Source organism: Rattus rattus, chromosome 2, assembly GCF_011064425.1.
Source record: "Rattus rattus isolate New Zealand chromosome 2, Rrattus_CSIRO_v1, whole genome shotgun sequence".
In the NCBI taxonomy this organism is placed as follows: domain Eukaryota; kingdom Metazoa; phylum Chordata; class Mammalia; order Rodentia; family Muridae; genus Rattus; species Rattus rattus.
Genome location: NC_046155.1, coordinates 208,137,450 through 208,157,785, shown reverse-complemented (window position 1 = coordinate 208,157,785; position 20,336 = coordinate 208,137,450). Strand labels below are relative to the sequence as shown.

General features: G+C 41.7%; 1 non-coding gene across 1 annotated transcript; it reads right to left on the bottom strand.

The window, feature by feature from the left end:
* Positions 1 to 762: 762 nt before the first annotated feature.
* On the bottom strand, positions 763 to 863 carry LOC116895094. Its single transcript, XR_004387258.1, has one exon. It is a non-coding gene; the product is annotated as a small nucleolar RNA U13 (small nucleolar RNA).
* Between the last annotated feature and the right edge of the window lie 19,473 nt (positions 864 to 20,336).

Here is a 20,336-nt window from a genome sequence, read left to right as displayed (position 1 = left end):
AGGGGGTTTGAGAGATGTAAGCAATCCCTAGTCTTGGGCGTATAACTTTCAGTCCCATAGAGCAACAGACTGTGTGTAGCAATGACCTGTCTCTGGAGGCCAGGCAATCTGACAGCTACCAACTTAGAGGTCTCAGTCTCTGCAGGAGTGGACAAGGGACAGGCCTCACTTCTGACATAAAGTTATGGGCCACCACCACTTGTTCTAAAGCTCAAGCTCTTGGCTATTCAACTTTCTTGGGGCAACGATGTAGGTCTGACCCTTCCCAAGTACAATAGCCAGTCAGACTATTGTATCTGTGATAGGAGGTTCCTGAATTGTTTTCGGGACTCCAGATAGCTCAGTCTCAAGCAATAATCCCTGTGTATAGATGGTGTTTGACTATAGCATTCAGAGATACGATGAGCAACACAATGAGTTTCTTCCTCAGTGCTGGCTTGGTACTCAGGAATAGTCATTGTGGGACCTAATGTTTCCTCTAGGCCTAAGTCTTGTGGAGAACTGTGTGTGTGTGTGTGTGTGTGTGTGTGTGTGTGTGTGTGTGTGTGTGTGTTCTCTGTAGTTGGGATAGCCATTCTATTATAGTCTACTCTACTCTGCTCTCACAAGACCTGCCTGACTTAATTTATGGTTTGGGTGTCAGCTTCTCCAGCCCTCACCTGAGGGCGGCCACTCCAGACTGCAGCCTTTTTGCTGGCCTCCCCTTTCTGTTTCTCCATGGTTTGAGCTGTCCTGTTACCTTGAGCTGTGTTTGTTCTCTTCTGCCAGTGGGGTAATGTGCTGATGCTATAGCAAGGTTTGTAGCCACATGTCACAAAATGGCCTGGATACCCAGGCATAGCACTGTTGAACCAAAATAGGAAAGAATCTATGAATCTATGAATCCTAATGTTACCCACTCTTTCCTCTGAATATGGTCTTTCTGCTGTTGTCCTTACTTACTGGGATGAGAAAAGGAAAATTCTGCCATCTTACCTCAGAAGTCTCCGTTTATTTTTAATCACTGTTCTTATGTCTCTCCCAAATTGGTCCATTATCATCACTGGCATCAGCCCACATGGGCAAACACAGCCATCAGCCAATCAGTCCAATAGTTAACTAAGAATAAACATCCAAAACCAGTATTCAGAGATATAAGCATGTGTCGTGTCTTATGTTATGTTGCTAAAAACAATACTTGTTTTTAAAGGATTTATAATAATTGACAAAGTTGTAATATTCAGATGTTAAGATAGCTTCAGTTGTATGGAAAAATAAGTTAATACTTACACAGAACCTTCTGAGGAAGAACAATGAAGACTGAAGGTGGACCGAAAATTTCTTCCCATCGGAATTTAGACCTCGACCATCTTTCCCTTATCTTTGGGCTCTTAACAGTTCACAAATTAGAACCTTTCTAAAGGTTAAGTACAAAAGAGTAAATGATGGTTTTATCTCCTTTATCTCATTAAAAACCCCACAAAAATTACAAAACTTTTAGTTTTTTGGGAATCTTCTGATTTAATATCTGAGATTAGGTTTTAATTAAATGTTTTTTCTAAAAATATTTTTAAGAGAATGCTATTAACTTATCAATGAAAGGAAATTGCTAGCTTACCAGGATATTTAGACTTTTACGATTTCATTTTCCCATTTTTGATAGTGGATTCCTGTGTAGATGTGAATTATTTTCTGTATCCTTTCGTATCTGTTGAAGGCATCGTTTTTGGACCAATTATATGGCAATTCTTCATGGTTATAGGGTAGCATTTTGTATGGCTCACCTGGTCTTAGACCTCCTGTTTAAGACATTGCAGGAAGAAATCCAGACTGATTAGCATGAATGGTTGAGCTTATCATAGTACAGTCTTAGACCTAAATTTTGATCGAGACAGAGAATTCCAGAAACGAAAAGACACAAGAATTAGAACTTTTAATGAGGTAGTTTGTCCTTTGTCTAAGAAGAAATCCTCCTATGTATATTTTGTTAATCTATCTGTTTAGGATTGGGAGTTTTTCCTAATTGTTGTTGAGAGATATCCTAAGGAATAGTGATTATTGCCTTCCTGTTATATTGCATTTTTGAGATCCCGAGGTTGTGTTTTGATCTTGTATATGTCTTTGTTTTTTGTTCAAGAAATTTTTTTCCAGTGCCCTTGCAGTTCCAGATGCTTCCTTATGTTGGGTTTTACCTTTATTATCCTTTGTAGTGTGTCTGGTTTGTAGAAAGATATTGAATTTGGTTTTGTACAGGGTGAAACTTTCCATTCTTCTACATGTTGAGTTTGCAGGAACCAGTAGCCATTTGCTGAAAATGCTATCTTTTTTTCCATCAGATGGATTTGGCCTTGTCAAAAAGCAGAAGTGACCATAGGTGTGGATTCTGATTTTTTATGGTTCCATTGGACCTGTTTTTCCCAATACTATGCAGTTTTTATCAAAAGCGTCTTAGGATAGTGGATTGACGGAGGTGCTAGTTTTGAGAAGAATTGTCTTTTTAGTTTGGAAGAATTGGATTGATTTTGATGGAAGATATTGAACTGGTCCTTTGAAATGGAGTTTTACTATATTAATCCTGCTAACCATGAGCAGGAGATCTTTTCCACCTTCTTATTTCTGTATTTTCTTCAGTAGTTTAAGTTCTTATTTACATAGATCTTTTACTTTTGGTTAAAGTTGAGTCAATGATTTCTATGATTATTTGCCTGTTCTGAGGATTCTCTTCCATCTCTTGTATCTTGTTCTTTTGTAGAGGAAGGCTACTTGTTTATTTGGTTTTTTATCCAGCCACTTTGCATGTGTTCTTTCTTTAGTAGTTCTCTTGGAACTTTTCCATTTTAATTACCATCTATCCAACTGCTTGATATTTGTTTCTTTTCCTGTATTCGATTCTTTTGTTTCTGATTTTTTAGAATTCAAGAGAACTATATTGAATAAGTAGGAGAGAGTTCTACTTGTTTATTAATTGTTTTCTTCCTTTGTTTCTGAAAGGGAGTTGCTTCATGGAATGGGCCTGTATTCCATCATGATCCAGGATTTTGAAACTCAGGGATGTTGCTTTTCTGGTGTGTTAATGATATTCCATGTGGCTTTGTTTTAGCGGAGTTTGTTTATATAATGATCATGTGATGGTTTCTGATATTAAACCATCCTGCATGCCTGGGATTGCCTACTTGATCATGGTGGATGATTATTTTGATGTGTTACTTTGTTCGGTTTGCCAGACAGTGGCTAGACTGTATTTTAAGCGCCTGTGTCAGGAAATTGGTCTGTTCTGTTTTTTGTTGGGTCTTTGTGGGTTTATTGGGAGCAATAGAGGTTCTGCTTTCGTGTGTAGTTTTTCCAATTTTACAGGTCTGAATAGTTTGTTCCTATGGGCATGTGTCTTGAGTTCACTGAAGGTCAGGTCACTTGCTAAACCAGGCCTGACCTGGGCCTCTTGATTTTGGTCCCGGGGAGTTCAGCTTGCTGGGTTAATGACGGGCTATTCTCAGAGTGGGCAGCGTTTAAGGAAGATCTGTTCCTGATTTAACTGCCCGGGATCTGTCAGGAAATTGTCCAGGGTTCCAGATTCAAGTTTTGCTGAATATAGGCAATGTAGTAAGATTCAATGATTTTTTGAATTTCCTCTGAAGGTTTATGTCTCCTTCCCACGGATTTTGTGCAGAGAACTGTTTGGACACACTTCCAGTGTCCCATGGAGTCAGGCAGGGGTTTCACTATCTTGGGATTTTCCAAATACCAAGGCTTTTGAGGCCTTTATTACTTTCTGGGTCCTTTTGGGGCAGGTGGGCTTGGTTGATTTCAGCTCTGTTTCAGGATTATTTCCTGACCAGGGCGGGTAGTGCATCTCTCCCATTTGCTTCTTTTGGAGCAGAGCTTAGGTGCGGCCGGGCGGGTGTCCTGAGATTGGTTTTAATTAAATTTTTTTTCTAAAAATATTTTAAGAGAATGCTGGAAATTAAGATATTCCCAGAACTTTTACTCACATTTCAGTGGACTGAATGAAAGCAACGATTGGTGCTTCTTCATGGTTATGGTAGCTTGGTAGTGGCTCACCTGGTAGAGACAGACATTGCAGGAAGAAAGTTAGCATGAAAAGGTGGTTTTTAATTTTTCTTAGACCTAAATTGAGACAGAGAATTTAGAAGACACAAGAATAGAACTTGTTAAGAAGAAGAAGAAGTAAGAAGGGCATTTGAAGAAGAAGATTGTTAGAAGAAGAAGAGGAAGGAGAAGGAGGAGGAGGGTGGAAGAGGATAGCAGATGGGATTAGAAGAAGAAGAAGAAGGAGGTAGGAGGAGGTTGAGGTTTGAGGAGGAGAAGAAGAAGAAGAAGTCAATTTTGGAGAAAAGAAAGAAGAGGAGCTGAGGTTAGGAAGAAGGGTAGAAGATAAAGAGGAAGATTTGGAGGAAGACTTTTTTAGTCTGTCTAATGCCTCTGTTTAATTTCGTTTCCATGATCTGGGGAAGAGGAAGAGGGAAGAGAAGATCTCCTAGAAGAAAGGAAGGTGAAGAGGTTTTGAGAAGAAGGAAGTAGGAAGTATTTGGGGAAGAGGAGGAGGATTGAAGAAGAAGAAGATTTTTCCTTTGATGAAGAAGAACTGGAAGCAGAAGATGACTTTAGAAGAAAAGAAGAAGAAGAAGAAGAAGAAGAATCATTTGCTTTGGAGAAGAAGAAGCCTTTCACTCTGAGAAGGACAGGAGGTGCAGTTACAAGAAGAAGAAGAAGAGGGTAGTTACTAGTCCAAGTTACTAGCAGTTACTAGTATGTTACTTGATCTTTTCCCTTACTGCTTTTAACAGTTATTAGCAGTGTTTTGTTAAGTATTTAGAAAATTTTATGTGGATGGATGGAGAAAGAAGAAAAATAAAATTTATTTCCTTTTGAAATGATTCAAATTTACAGGTTTGGCTTCATTTCCTTTTGTTTTGTCAAGCTTTTTGTGTCATACTTCACTTTGGAAACTTTCTTGGAATGTGTCTGTTACCAATTAATGTTTAACAACAAGATCCTAACCAGCATATGTTGAAGCATCATGATTACCAACAGATGACACTCACCATAGAATAACCAGGACTAGAGTCAGCTGCTTTGGGTGAAAGACCTACATAGCAAGATATGAAAATTTCTTCTTAGGTAGCATTCGTTTTTCTCACAAAAGAATCTCTCTTTTTGTTTGACAAGTAAATATTTGGTAGATAAGAATATAGTGGAGGAGGATAGAGGCCCCTACCATTCACTGCAGGGACTGTGGCATCTGCACATGATCAATGCAGTACCATCCATCTTCTTGGGACCTGCCTACTTAATGATTCCCCACTCAACACTATTTATAAACAAACCTTATTTTACCTACCTTTGGCGAAGAACAGGATCACCACATAGGTTAGGTGGAACCAAGTGGTATTTTTCAATACCTGTACTTCAGTTTATAGGGAGGTCATAATTTCTTCTTATGACAGTATGTCTCCTCATGATTCTTTCCCACTGGGTAACACAGAATAACGTGGAAAGTGTTGCTGATCTACAAAGCAGATTCTAATAGAAAGGAGGAAGAATCAGTGAAGGTCACACATTTTGAACAGCAATTATATGGAGAAATATAAAGTAAATACTGAAGACTGTTGACATGGATACAATGAACTATATCCAGCAAACTTAATAACATTTACTGTCATAATTTCATGAAGCATCTATTATGTATGAAGTCTGTTAACAGGTATTAAAATGGTTGCTAATGCCCACAAACTTCTTTTACATTCTCAAAATGTGCTTAATGCTGAATTTCAGGGATAGAAAGAATTATCTGGAGACAGAAAAAGGAAAGGCAGATAGAAAGATTGATTGATTATAACTTTCCTATAAAGTGTAGCATAAAAGTTATCTCTACCCAAGGCAATTAGAGAACTTATAAGACACAGAATTAGAAAATAACTCAATATATCTTAGCAAATATAATCATAATGGTCCACATTCTTTCAACTCAATTTCTCTTCTCCCTAATGTTGTCCAAATCTTTTTATAACTTACTTTTGTGTAAAGAGGAAACATTTTTGTTTCTATTTTAGTATCACTGATTAGAAATGCTTTCTTATATAATAATGTGGAATGATTTTGTAGTCTCCTTTCCTCATTCCATTTGTGATTAGAAATCATTTGTAAAGCCTCCCCTTCCCTCCCAAGCATTCTACTTATTTCTTGCATTGTCTTTCCAACTTTATGTCAATATGCCTTTGCTATGTCTTAGTTACCGTCACTTTCCTTAATAATTTAAAAAACAACATCATCTTTATATTGGCTGAAGCTTTTCTTTCAATTAAAGTACAAAATTAGATTGAATTTTCCCTGAAACCTTTTACAACATAAATGCTAATAACGACAGGATTATATATCCTATATACTATCTTTAAAATGATTAAAACAATTATAAAGAACATACATGGACTATGTAGTTCAAAACAAGATGTAAACTATTGGTACTATGCTGAGAATTTAGTTGGGGGAAGATGAATCATTACAGATCATATATTGATAAATTATATTGAAAAATGTGGTATAAACTCTAATATAGACGTTAAGAAGATAATGTGTGTAGGAACAACTTAATTGAAAACACACACATGTATGTCTACATGTGTACCAACTGTGACATTACAACACAGATAATAATGAGTTTCCTTCTTTCTCTTTAACTTCACCTCGACTATAACATTTCCTTTACTTCTCTGTGTCCTTTCCTGGTGTTTTTCCCCTTATATACTTTTCCATTTCTTCATCATTCAATGAAGAAGAATTCCTTAGTCTACATGATGCAACAGAGAACATTCCTTTCTCCCCTGTGATGATCCTTTCCTACTGAGCAGCCTTCTCTGCTCCAACGTGTCCCTGTGGATACTTTTGCTGAGTCCCAGATTCAGCGAACAGCAACTCTTACTTCCTTTAAAGAGTACCAGTTCCTCATGGAAAATATGAAAGGCTGACATCATGGTTATTTGGAAGAAAGCTGATCGGCAATAGCAATGAGTTTATTGGCCCATCCCTGTCACTAGCTTACGGCAGTTAGTGCATGGCTTTAGACCAAGCTAACAAACTTTTCTATGTATGATATAGAAATTTGTGCATGCCAAACATCACCATCACAAAGTATGATTACTTTCTAACCCTGAAAACTATGACTATTATATTATATGGCATAAAGAGCTTCACAAATACATTTAGGTTAAGAAAGTTGACATGAAAAACTATTCTAGATGAATTGAGAGGGTCAGTACAGTTACAACTGTAGTTATAAAAGGTACTCAAAGGGAGTCAGTGTTGGAGGGATGTGATAGAGGAAACAGGGATTCCAGTTCTAGGACTTGAAGAAAGGAGCTGGGCACAAGCCAATAGAGACACACTCAAGAAATTGCAAAGAGCAGAGTCCCCCATCAGATCCTCCAGAAGGAATAAGCTTAGTGACAACTTGATTTCAGCCCAGTGAAGTGACCTTGGACACATGACCTGCAGAACTGTAATGATGTATTCTGGTGGTTTTATGACATTAAGTTATCAAGAAGAAGCTAACACAAAGTTGTATTAAGGGACTTCTATGGTTGTTTCAAACACTAATTCCTAGTTCATAGTGAGGACCTATTTGTAAGCGGCCTAGACCACCAAACTTGTATGCCTTAATGAACTGTTAAAAAGAACATCTGATAAGACAGTTACTCAAGCGTTGCTTGTAAAGATTGAGTGTACCTGAAAGGGGGAAATTGAAGAACAGTCTGGCTTTAAGAAATGTCCTGTTTTAAAGGACATCAGTAGTAAGAGAAGAACATCATCTTCCTCCACACTCTGTCCTCAAGCAACAGTCCAACCTTCTTTCTTGGTCTCCTTATCTGTGCAGTATCAGCCTTCTCCTCACTTCCTGAACTAGCCCTTGATTCCCTGGTTAATATTCTCCAGAAAATGGGTTCTTAAGCATGCCCTAAGCACCAGCCAGTACAAGTGTTTCTAAAAACTCTCCTGGTCATGTTAAATCTTGTCTTTCTCAAGCATGTCATCTGTCTTGTTTCCACTCAGACTCCTCCAACCTCCTTCTGCCTAGTGTTTACATCTCTGTTGCCTCCATTAAGTAGAACGATTTTGAATGGTGCATCTGTGGCTTACACATTTTGGTAGTTTATGTTTGATGTTTCTTGAATTAAAACCCCAGAAGACTAGAACCGGGAAATCAATGATCTCTTCTCAGCTAATATACCTCTTGATTCAGAACTCTACAGGGAAAGTCATGATGGCATACAATCTGTAAGGGCCCCAGACTCTCTCTTTACTTTTCACTGCATTTTAAAATATTGTAAACTTCCTCGGTTTCACTTTCCCCTGAGTAGCGTGGATGGATAGGAAAATTTAAACACATCTTACTTTTACAGTTTTTCCAGTAAGAAGATCAAAAGTTAATTTCAGAGCTTAAAGAGATCTCTTTAAATGCTGAATGTTGTAATTTATAAGAAGACCATAATCCCTTCTGGTTTACTAGCTCCCAATAATTCTTTCTGTTCTTTGAAATTCAGGATTAGGCACATCTTAAGAACATAAAAGCTGTTTAAGGGTGTCAAGAGCAATCATTGATAAAACCTCCTTCTCCCCTTGATCCAAACCAAATCCTAATTAATGAAAGCCCTTCAGTGCCTGAACAAAGGCATTTTATTGTACCTGGCTATGTTAAACTGTATTCCATTTGAGAGGCGAAGTCAGGTCACTCCAGAAATATCTTCCAGTAGTAGAACGCTGGGCTCTTGCTTATTTCTTTAATCACAAGGGCTCCTTGTGCCAAACCTTTCATTTGGAAAGATGGGGAACAGAAAATGAGTAGGCAATATGAAAGTGCCTGTGAGTGTGTGAGTGAGTGAGTGAGTGTGTGTGTGTGTGTGTTTAGATAGGCAAATAGGCTAAATTCCCATAATATGTCTGTGAAGAATCACAAAGGAAAAGAAGCAGTTAATGGTAAACCTGATGTTTGTTGTATCGGCACTAACATAATCCAGCATACTCAGTGGCAGACCTCTGCCTTGTCTGAACAGAGGCCTATGATCCTGCAAACATATGCTTGCTCTGAGGGTAGGGGAGCTATGCAGAGTAGTTGTTTGAATGGAACAGCAAGCAGATGCTGATCTCTTTAGAAGAAAAACTTGCCACTTCCTCTGTCTGTGAAAGAATATCTATGGTGTATGTTCTTGCATGTAAGTAAATGAACTTTATAGAATGATCCTTGGTCACCCGCACATGCTGATCTCCCAGGGACACAGCCCACAGACAACAGTGTTTTCCAGTCCCCTCTCCATGTTTGGGACACGAGTCAGGGAAATACAACCTCAAAGCCAAGATTTGGGATTGATATGTTTAAGTTGCTGATCCCAGTTCCCATTCGACAAATCACAATGGCGCTGCTTGCTGTATGAATATTTTTGGAAAAGGCCTAGGGAAAGAGGCTATTGCTCCAAAAGAATTGGTGTCTAAAACAGAGTAAGGAGTGTCTAGTTCATTTAACAACAACAACAACAACAACAACAACAACAACAACAGCAGCAGCAGCAACAGAAATGTCCTAAATTCAATTAATTCTGTGTACAATGAAGAACATGTGTTGTCTGCCAAGGACAAATGTAGTAAGTGGATATTATATATCTCTCAACAGAGGCATTAAAGCTCTGAATCATTCTACCGCACTTTAATGCATTAAAAGGGAAATTAAAGCTAGTATTTGATCAGCCTGTCTTATTTCAGAGTGGAAGAGGAAACTTCTAGGGTAGATTTCACTCTTGGCAGAATTTCATCTGGCTGTTGGCTATTTTTCTAAAATTAAGTGTTCCTTGCTTCCATCCTTAATTATCTGGATGAATCACATGCTAGAGAAAACACATGTGTCATTTCAGCATCTGTCCTCCAGGTGTAGTGGGACATGTAACCCACAACAGCAAGGACATCTTTACTTTCGTAGGAGGCACACACTGAAGCCGAAGGAAGTCCAAGTTCTGTTTTTCTCCTCAGCGTCACGCTTGTTATGCATGGGGCAAGCAGGCTGAGCGTTCTGGGCCTCCATCTCCTCATCTACAAAGGAGAGAATAATAGTACTTATTGACAGTGACACATATGACGAGATGTGTCATCCGTTCCACCATCTGTAGACACTACAAAAGCAACAACTATCATACAGGGAAAGGCGCCATTATCTATGCAATGGGTATGTGAAGTACCTGTTAGAGGATTAGAAATTCCTTGAGAGTGGGTGCTGTTGTACATCATGCATATCCCTTTTGGAGGCTGGTAGAATGTGTACCTGGTAGGCACTACGTACGTATTTGTTCATTGACTCAAGTTTAGATTATTCTCCAGAATAAAGTTGTATTAACTTTCCCACACTTCTGTTCCCTGGGCTTTGTTGAGTAAGTTCATGCTTATTCCTTGGACTAGTTTCCCAGTTAATGGCAGACAGATGAAGAAGGAGACAATGAATATCAAAGGAGGAAAACTTAGTGACTCAGGCTTGTAGTACATTCTCAGGAAGCTGGGGCAATGGGAATCACAGGTTCAAGGCTTGCCTGGGCTACAGTGTGAGTTCAAAGTTACTCTGAGCAACTTATCAAGACCCTAAAAAGGTAAAATTCAGGGTGGGAGATACAGCTTAGTAGTAGGGAGTTTGCCTAGCATTTCCAAGAGAGCAGGTTCAACATACTATCACGGAGGAGGTGGAAACAAATAAACAGGAAAGAAAAGGGGAAATGTACAAGAATGCCTGTGACAGGAAGGCTGTCATGGTTCTCTGGTACAGTGTGGGAAAGCAGCCTTCTCTCTCTGGTGTAGTGTGGAGAGATAAGTCACACATTCTCGTATGCATTTTAAGATGAAAAATAAAAAATTAGTTGAGTCGCTGTGCACATTGGACAGGGTTACAGGATTTTCTCCTGAAGGATACTGTCCCAAGTCACATCTCACAAGAAGCTGTTTCACAAGGTTAACATCAAGGACACAAATATGTAACTTAGAAGAAAGTTGTGAATGAGTGAGACAGAAAGACAGCAGAAAAACAGCAAGGACAGAGATAAAGGGTGAAGGACCGACGTGCTTGTGCAAATTTCTAAGCACAGAGGGCTTTTCAAGAACAAGAGGGGTAATTGGGCAGAGGACACAGAATACACAGAGGAGAGTCCATTGAACCACTTCTCTCTATTTCCTTTCTGTCCGTGAGAGCGGGCATCTTTAAAACTATGAACCGTAAGACAGTGAGATTCTGAGTTCCGAATGATAGAAGGAACAGTGAGCACAATTGTATCTGCCCCATTTATCTGAGGTCAAGGTTTATGTTCAGATAGCCTCAAGGTTATGAAACAGCCCATATGTTGATCCAAAGGCCAATTTTAGTAAACCCTGCATATATGGACATAAAAAAGATGCTGTGTGTCCATCTCTCCCCACAATCTGGGTAAGGCTTAGTCATGATTTCTTTATGCCATTCTTTCATACCTCTCCTATCCTTCAGGGATTCTGTATAGGTTCAGAATTCTTGTAAATGTTCTTGTCTCCTTTCCATTTGTTTTGCTTTTATTCCTGAAACTGAGTCATTTAAATGAACATTATTTTTCCTTCTTCATAAACAAAGGGGTGAGGTATTTGAGACAAGCTTGAAAAAGCAGAATATAGGCATGTGGAGATGAGCAGCTGGTGGTGAGCAGCTGGTGGTGAGCAGCTGGTGGTGAGCAGCTGGTGGTGAGCAGTTGGGGACTAGCAGCTGGAGGTGAGCAGCTGGGGTGAGAGCTGGTGGTGAGCAGCAAGGTGAGCAGCTGGGGATGAGCAACTAGAGGTGAGGTGGTAGTGATTAGAAGGAAAATAAAAGGAAAAATAGCCCCTCTCTATAAAGGCCTAAAATACATTCTAGTGACCTGTTGTGTGGCAGAAACTTTTCCTGTGGAAGCACAGTGCACATGTCCATTCATCTCAGGTAGGGAGCCCATCACTGACCCAAGGACAGAGACTACCAAAGTCCAACGTGGTGAGCCAGTGAGTTTTATTGGGGCTACTTACAGGAATATGGGGTGAGGGGTTACTTACATAAGCAGAAATGACCCAAATACAGCTGTATTACCAAAGGCCACCAGTCCAGCATGGGTGACAGTTCACAAAAACTGGGAACTCAGAAGACCCTGCACAGCCTGCAGGCAGCTCAACAAGTTGGAGAGTGCTCTGTCCAAGTGACTGGTCTAAACCTCTTCAAGGAAGCTCTGTAGGTCTCTGCTTCTTCCAGGCAGCTTGTCTGGTCTAAAAATCTTTGCAGCGTGGCTTGTCTGAAAATGAGTCATAGCAACTTGGCTTTGTTTACTGTGGGATGGAGGAGGTCTAGTGAATTTGGTTGGTTTCAGAGACTTCCTGAAGTTATTTTAAGTTGTTTACCTTCCTGCTTAAGAACTGTAGAATGAACTGTTTCAATTTTGAGGGAAATTGTGACAGAGGATGACCCCTTTGGGCTACATTCTTACTGCAGTTTTAGGAGGGGATAATTGGTGCCGTGCTCCAAGCTGATGAAGTGTTTTTCTTAGAGTTGTAAAACCTTCTCATGTGGGCCATGTGAGGAAAAATGAGCTAGCACTGTGGTCAGGGTTTTCAATTCACATCACATACTTGGCCTTTAAGAATGGTCTGGACATTCACACTGAATGACAACCACAGCGAACAGCACCTTAGTAAATAGGGACCATCAATAAATAACAATGGTGGCAAGCAGCATCTCAGGAAGTAAGGGCCGCCACTCTGCCTTTTCATTTTGGAGGCTTGGCTCGTAGCAGATCAGAACGAAACTCCTCTAAAGACTCATCCCTTAACTATACCTCATCACAAAGTGTGGCAAGGAAAGACAAAGGCGCAAGTCTGTGTTTTGTGTAGGAGGAGGAAGGGAGCGGTTTGTCTATTAGATTGCTATGTGCCTATGTGCAACTAGGTATAATTCATACTTTTAGTTATGAAAAGTTATATAAATACAGTATTCAAAACAAAAAGCGCTACCTTTTAGTAACAACCCACTGGAGAGGGACACTCTGGAATTCCCCGAGAGCTGCAGTATCCCTCTCAATATGCTGTGTCACCCACGGAGTCAGAATCTTACACGAAGCCTTCTCTTGAAATACAGTCACAGTGGGGACCAAACTTTCAGCACTTGAATGAACCCTTGGGGAGGGGGGAACTAGACACAAACCATAGTATGCAGCCACTCTGTACACATCAGCCAGCTTGCCCCTTGAAGAGTAGGAAGGGGAGCACTGTTCCTCCCTGCAACCCAGGTTTTTGGTTTTCCCAGACAAAGTGTCTGCCTTCATTCTTCATTATGTAACCCTTATACACGTTCTAAGTCTTGAGCACGTGCACAAACGTTGACTGGCAGACCAGAGCACCTTACAGAGGAAGGCAGGAGATGGAAGTTGGTTATATTGAAAGTTGATGTCTCGTTACTAGTCAGTTTCACAGTGTATCTTCCCTCTCAATGTTACCCCCAGCAGCACTGTTTCTCTGGTCTGTCTTCCACAGGCTCCTGTTAAGGGTAGAGCATTCCTTGTTGATAGCCTGTTCAGGTTTAGATATCTGTTATGGGTCCTTGCTCTGACAACTAATATATCTATATCTTGTTTAAATGTAGTTCTCTCTATGTGCACATAACATGTCTTCAGTTTATTTGCATGACCTGGAGAATGCCCGCCACAGAAAGTTTACTGAGACTTGCTTGGTAGCTAGAACACTGTAAGAAGTTTGTGCTTAAAAAGAATTTCTGTCCTCTAGTGGTTGGGTACTTTGTTATATAAACGTTCATTACTTCCAGCTTGTGAATTTTGTTACTCAGATATTGCATATATTTGATTCATGGTTTAATAAGTCAGTAACAACGATCAAGGCTTTCCACTGTGATGATAAATGGGGCTCTATATTACAGTTTCATCTGCTTTTGCTCCTTATAATTTGACATTGCATTTAAAATTATAATTTATTTCTGGTCATTTGTTTTGGTTGCCAGCAGAGGCCATTCAAGTACTGGTGCAATGGGATTCAACCCACTCTTTCTTGTGTGACCCGACTTAAGGAAAACATTCTAAATATTTCATTTTTACTCACTTGGTGGTGTCTCCTCTTCTTTCTCTGGTTCCTCCTCCTTCTCTCTCCTCCTCCTTCTTTTTCTTCCTTCTCCTCCTTCCATTGAAATAGTGAGGCAATACTAGAGATGAGAACATTTTTGTTTTTAGACAGGTAGGACTTTAGACTTGATTGTTCTTGAGCACAAGGAAATCAAACCAAACTGAACTGGTTGCTAAAACCCCAAGTTCTAAGTTTGAAAGCTATCAAGTTTTACTATAAAGTAAAACCCAGGTTTCACTGTGGCCTTTATGCTGGCTTTGTTTTGTTTTCTTTGTGGCACCAGAATGAATCAGTGGATGGCTGTTCAGTTTGAATGTATTATCGTGACTTGAGCTACCTGTAGAAGTTCAGGGGAGCTAGGGAGCAGTTACAGCATAGCCGCGGTTAACGAACAGAACAGACGAGTCATGAGGTTTAAAAGCCCAACCCAGGCTGGAGAGATGGCTCAGCCATTAAAGGCTAGGCTCACAACCAAAAATAAAAGTCCAACACGTCCTTCTGTGGCAACAGAAGTCCATCAGTGACAGCAACCAGAGCAGGGACGTGAGAGGTGGTTTTGGCATAGCCAGGCTTGAGTTTCAAGAACAACACCTGCCACAGCATGAAAGAAGTCTAGGATATAAAACAAAGTGAAAATACCAGGTTAGCAGAGGCACCCATCTGTAAGTGAGCAGCATGGGCCATCCAGGTGCACACTGAATGCTGCTTTTGCCTTTTTCCTTCCCTTTGTCCCAACACTCTGGTTAGCTTAGGCTCTGACACATTTCAAGACATTAGACTTAATATACTATCATTGGTAAGAAGAAAAAAAAATCACCCTTTTTAAAGTACTTAAATTCCTGGACCAAAAGTAGGGTTAGTTGAAGACATTTTATTAATGTCTTCCCAGGACTGAGAGTAGCTCGCTACCGGCTAACAATCCTGTAACTGAACTCCACTGTCTCATGAATCTTCACATCGCATGTTACAAACCTCTGCTGTCCCAAGGAGAAGAGAATACAGATTGGGGTGCCCAACTCTATCTTAGCTCAGCCATCTCCATCTCGATCCTCTTGCAGCAGATTTTAGGTTGGCTGAAGATCTGAAGGCCTGTCATTTCTCAGGTTTCCTTACAGCAGCACTATTTCCCTGTAAGCCTGGTTTCTACTAAGCAGACAATCACACAAGATTTGGAAGGCAGAATCTGAAGAGCATAGCCAAAACATTTCCACTGCCTCTGTTACTTGCAGTGGTCTGTCTACAGTAATGGCATTGGTGCAGTGCTATTGTATTGTTTTGTGTTCTTCTGTGTGTGTATGTGTGTGTTTGTGTGTGTCTCTGTGTGCCTCTGTGTGTGGTGTCTCATGTGTATGTGTGTGTGTCATGTGTCTGTGTGTGTCTGTATGTGCATGTGTGTGTGGTGTGTACTGTGTGTGTGGGTACGATTTCTCCAGCAATGGTTGCAAGTGTCATGGTCAAATTGTTTTCTACTCCCTCCTAAAATTTGAAGGCCTAACCTCTAGCGATGATGAATGTGACCTTATTGGAAATATTTGTCCATGCAAAACAGTCATATCAAGCTATTGAATGGAGCATAATTCAATATGGCTGATGTTCTTATGAAAATGAGAATTTAGAATTTAGGCACAGAGACAGACAGACATACCTATGTGAGAGAGAGAGAGAGAGAGAGAGAGAGAGTGCGAGAGAGAGAGAGAGGAAAAGGGAGGGAGAAGAGAAATAAGAGAAAGAAGAAGAAGAAGGAGAAGGAGGAGAAGGAGAAGGGGAAGGGGAAGGAGAAGGAGAAGGAGGAGAAGGAGAAGGAGAAGGAGAAGGAGAAGGAGAAGGAGAAGGAGAAGGAGAAGAAGAAGAAGAAGAAGAAGAAGAAGAAGAAGAAGAAGAAGAAGAAGAAGAAGAAGAAGAAGAAGAAGAAGAAGAAGAAGAAGAACTGAGAATAGGACCCCCGTTGAAGGAATCAGAGAATGAACTGGAAGAGCTTGAAGGGGCTCGAGACCCCATATGTACAACAATGCCAAGCAACCAGAGCTTCCAGGGACTAAGCCACTACCTAAAGACTATACATGGACTGACCCTGGACTCTGACCTCATAGGTAGCAATGAATATCCTAGTAAGAGCACCAGTGGAAGGGGAAGCCCTGGGTCCCTAAGACTGAACCCCAGTGAACGGATTGTTGGGGGTAGGGCGGTAATGGGGGAGGGTGGGGAGGGGAACACCCATAAGGAAGGGGGGGGGGGGGATGTTTGCCTGGAAACCGGAAAGGAATAACACTCCAAAATGTATATAAGAAATACTCAAGTTAATAAAAAAAAAAAGAAGAAGAAGAAAGGAGGAGGAGGAGGAGGAAGAGAGAGAAGGAGGAGGAGGAGGAAGAGGAGGAGGAGGAGGAAGAGGGAGGAGGAGGAGGAGGGAGGAGGAGGGAGAAGGAGGAAGAGAAATCATTCAAGGATGGTTGATTCCTGGGGAGGGACCTCTTTTTGGATTGTAGCTAGCAGGTTCTATTTGTGTTCATGAAATAGATCAGGGAGAATATCACAGGAGCATGAAGAAGGGTTTAGGATGACTCATCCAAAAGAACTACAAAATGTCATGATGCACGGAAATTATTTGGGATGTGAGAGCAGACTCTCCTCATGGCCCTCGGAAGAAGCTAATTCTGCTGTATCCCAGTCCTCCCAGCTTCAAGACCTGGGATCCATGACCTTCAGTTGTGAAGCATCTTGTTTGGTGGTAATTGTCATGGCAGCCCTAGGGAAGCAGTGCAGCCCTTACTGTGTGACCTTCACCCTTGCAGGTGCTGACAGACAGAGGAGGGGGAGAGGGTAGTATCCACTAGACAACATACAGTACAGCACCATGGAGTGCACTGAGTCCAGAAGCCACAGTCCTGTTTTAATTTCTCAACAATCTCATCATTTTAGAGGCAAAAGTATCAAGGTGTGGCAGGTCCTCAAAACTCGACGGTAGAGCCTGTCCTTTCTCTAATGGGGTGTCTGTCATAGGACCTGCAACGTGTCCTGCATCCTCACTGTGGGATTCGATGGCCTTGCAAACATCCCTGTTATCCTTGCCCACGTAAGATGGATCACAGCTGTGCCTTCCTTCACTTGGAGCGATACAGTGTGAATCACAGAGTGCAAACCAATCAAAACAGGAGTGAGCTCGTGGAGTAGAAACAAGGTCGAGAGTCTCCTAAACACATTCTAGTTCTCTGTCGAACAGCAGTAACTTTCCTGTTCAGCTAGGTGGCATGTGGGACATTAGATAGTTGTGAGGGGGGGGGAGATAAGGATGAGATTCGTAAGTATTCCAGTGGAGATGGCAAGTTTTGTGGACCACATTGAATTCTTGGCCGTCTCACAGGTTTAGAAAGCCCCTCTCGCGATGATGCAGTGTGAAGCCTCAGAGGAGAGCAGCCACCATATCGGGTGTGAGTCCCTCATGATTTACACTCAGCTCTTTCTACACACAAGTGAACGAGGTGTCAGATAAGCTGCAGCCACAGTGTTATCCACAGTAAATCAGACTGTTTTTGTTTGTCTGTTTGTTGTTGAGGGCCATGGTGCTCAAGTGAGCCGAGACCTTGTTTTTTCCCTTTAAACAGATAAACTGAGTCTTGGAAAGGCTAAGCGAACTTATTCAACGTCAAGGGTGGTCTGTTTATTTGACAGACAAGTAACCCGTGTAAGGAATAATTCTTTTCTCTGGCATCTGGTAAAGGTGTGCCTAGAGAATTGTATGCTAGACTAGGATAAATATGTCCAGAGAAATGCAGGCTAAGTCCTGCTGATGCTGGTAGCACTGGCTGGAATGAACAAGGAACAGGACAAGAGGGCCGCTGGGCCTTCCTGCTCTGATGCCACCTTTGCACACACAGTTGAAACCTCACAGGATGTAGACCTCCTCCTCCGGAGACCAGAAGGATCCATCCACTTCTAGGTCGGCTCAATGTCACCTGCTTGTTTCCCCCGTGTAACACTAACCTGGCAACTACTCTTCTAGAAACTTGGCACAAAATGATGTCATGTGACAGGTACTGTTCACACAGATGCAGACCTGAGTGACTGGGTTGGGGGGTGGGCTTGCTCTGCTAGCTTGAAGCAGGAAGCAGGAGTCAGGCCAAGGGACTCTTAAGCCATTACCTAACCTCCACTCCTGGCCCCATACCTGTAGCCATGTCAAAACTGTGGACAGATGTGCCAAGCGCCCTCTGCCATGTACACTTCTGACAACAAAGTTAATTCTGATTCTTGTCAGTAGCCGTGTGGCATTTAAAGTAGGTTATGGGTAGACAGGGAAATTGAGTAATTTACTAATGACTAATATAACGTGTATCAGGATTAGGCAGCATGGGCTTGTCGCTGGGAAGCACACAGGTTGTGGATGGTAAACTGCCACCTTTTCTCTCTTGGGCACTGCACTCCAAGCACTCTCTGCGCTCTACCAAGCTTCGTCACACAGGCTTCCGAGTTACAGAGAACCACAGTGGAAGGGCTGCAGGACAAACGGTCCAAAGCTGTAGTGGAGCCCTGAACTGAAGGTGTGCCGGCTTCCCTCCCCCCCCTCAGGAGTGCTGGGGTTGGGTTTGCAACAGGTGAAGGGAGGTCACTGCTGGGTTCCCGGAAGAGCAGTTCAGCCAGAGCCCTGGAACGGTTACGTGAAGAACACATTCGGTGGGACATATGATTCAGAAGCTCAGTGTTCCCTGCAGTCTAGATTTGTACATTTGATCTACCCTCCCTTCATAGCCGCCATAAAAGCACACTACAGCATGACTCACGTTCTTTCATTACTGACATTTCGGTGGCACTAATTAACCTCAGCTAATGGCTCTCTTCACATGACTGATTCCGGGATTGCTAACAGCAACCGGCTCCCAAAACAAATGGTGGGACCTGGGGCTAGAAAGCAGTTCAGCTCCCGTTCTCTGGGATTGGAACTCAGCACCTTTTTACTCGTTAGCGCTCACTGCTGGCAAGCATCTGATCTAAGAAGGTCGAGCTGGGGTGAAAGTCCCAATTTTGTTCAGGTTCAAAGGAGCCATAGGGATGTGGTTGGCATCAGGCAGAGAAAGGCAAGAAAAAAAAGTGTTTCCTTGCTCTACAATAATCTATATTACCTGTTTGCCTTTACATTACATGTCTTTTCCCACAAAATATTAAACATAGAATTACCATATGACTCAGCAATTTAATTTCTGGGTATCTACCCAGGTTTGGAAACAAACACATACATGTATGTATTCATAGAGGACTGGGCGAAAATGCCAGAAAGGGGAAGGGTCAATGTATCATTAACGGAAGAGTTTATGGATAAATTGTGACGGTGAAAACATATCTAGCCCTGAAAAAGAAGTGGATCCTACAACATGCTCAACATTGAGAAACTTTGAGAACAGCGTGTGATGTCAAAGAACCAGATATACAGGTGACAGGTGTTTCATAGAATGAAACACTCTGAGCAAGCGAATCTGTAGAAACTGAGCAGATTAATGCTTTGCGAAGGCTGCGGGGGAGAGGGGACGGAGCAATGCATCTTCAGTGTGTGTAGGTCTCCTTTCATCTTGATGCTTCAGAACCACATGAGGGTGAGGGTGGCTCAACCCTGCTGGTCAGTTTTGGGGAGGGCCACAGCAAATGTCGATGTGACATGATCCTCTCCACACACACACCCCCCTGCCTCGAACCTTCGCCCCATGCTTAAAATATGAAACAGAGCTGCAATTTAATGTAGGTAAATGCTGTGTATCTGTGGCTCTCCTCCCGCAGAACAGTGCATTGCGGTGGAATCAGCAATGCGCATGAGCGAGTGAATGGAAGATCCCATGGGAATCAGCAATGCGCATGAGCGAATGAATGGAAGATCCCCGTGGGCCCTACTAAACATCTCACCAAACTACAGGCCAGGCAACAGGCTTGCTGAGATCAATAACAGTCATTGCGTTTGGTCATGTGTCTTGATTAAGACACACGAATAAGTGTTTTTCAAAGCTTTTATTTACTTCATTATTTTGTATTTATTTTATGTGTTTGGATGTTTTGCCTGCATATATGTCTGTGCACCACTTACATGCCTGGCTTCTCCAAGGATCCTGAAAGAGACCAGAAGGTGGAACTGGAGTTACAGATGGTTGAGAGCCACCATGTAGGTGCTGGAAATCAAACTGGTCCTCTGTAAGAGCAGCAGACCCATATCTCCAGCT